This window comes from Neomonachus schauinslandi, chromosome 3 (assembly GCF_002201575.2).
Source record: "Neomonachus schauinslandi chromosome 3, ASM220157v2, whole genome shotgun sequence".
Classification (NCBI taxonomy): domain Eukaryota; kingdom Metazoa; phylum Chordata; class Mammalia; order Carnivora; family Phocidae; genus Neomonachus; species Neomonachus schauinslandi.
This window is the reverse complement of record NC_058405.1, coordinates 36890698-36891900: the sequence shown is the minus strand read 5'-3', so window position 1 is coordinate 36891900 and position 1203 is coordinate 36890698.

Sequence of the window (1203 nt, the reverse complement as noted above, 5' to 3'; positions counted from 1 at the left end):
TTTTGCTATGGACCTAATATTGCTCTAAAAGATAAATTCTACTTTTATTTTCTATTTTTAAAGTAATAGTAAGAAATTACTGAAATTTGGGGCGCCTGGGTGGCTCAGTCGTTGTATCTGCCTTTAGCTCAGGTCATGATTCCAGGGTTCTGGGATTGAGCCCCGCATCAGGTTCCCTGCTCAGCGGGAAGCCTGCTTCTCCCTCTCCCACATGTTCCCTGTTCCCTCTCTCGCTGTGTCTCTCTCTGTCAAATAAATTAAAAATACTAAAAAAAGAGAAATTATTGAAATGTATAGAAAAAATTTTTACATTGAAGGTAGGAATTAACTTATTCACAATGATTCATTGCATACTAACCTCCAGATAAAGGTTTTGTCCTCCTGAAAGAATCAAGAAAAACAAATACAATCCAATGCTTAAAGCAATACATTTTGGTTAACCCCAAGGCTTTGACTCCTGCTCATACATGTATTGTAAATGCCTTATAACTTAAGGACTGAAGTTTCTTTCCTGTATATGACATCCAGCCCCATTAGAGACTCTTGTTTTCTACTGCAGAATGGACAAAGAGGAAACATACAGTTGCTACTATTCCTGTTTTCGTAAGTTTTTAGTAGCTTATGAAATGAAATATAAAGTAATAAAATTATTAAATGATGCTCGAACAGGTCCAGTTTGTGTGCTATTTGACCATTTACTCTCATTTGCATGATATAGTCCATTTTTGTTGAAATATGTTAATAAAAATTTTAATAATAAATAATTGTGTGTTTTGGAGATAAGCTTCACTTGATCATAGCTAATTAGTTTTAATTTCCCATTAGATCAAGGGACTTAACGCATTTAGATATTTTGCATCTTTTTCAATATATGAAATTAGCTTATAACTATCTTTCCTTGGTTTGCCTTTACCGTATATTGCTAAAATATATTGTAGTGCTTTCTTCTCTTTTCCTATCTTTTTGAAATTTTCTTTTTTTTTTAGAATTATTTATTTGAGAGAGAAAGAGACAGAGATAGAGAGAGGGAGGGAGCATGAGCAGGGTGAGGGGCAGAGGGAGAAGCAGGCTCTCTGCTGAGCAAGGAGCCCCATGTGGGGCTCAATCCCAAGACTCCTGGATCATGACCTGGCAGAAGCTTAACCAACTGAGCCCCCCAAGCGCCCCTTTTTGAAAATTTCTATGAAAGTGTTTATTTGCTCA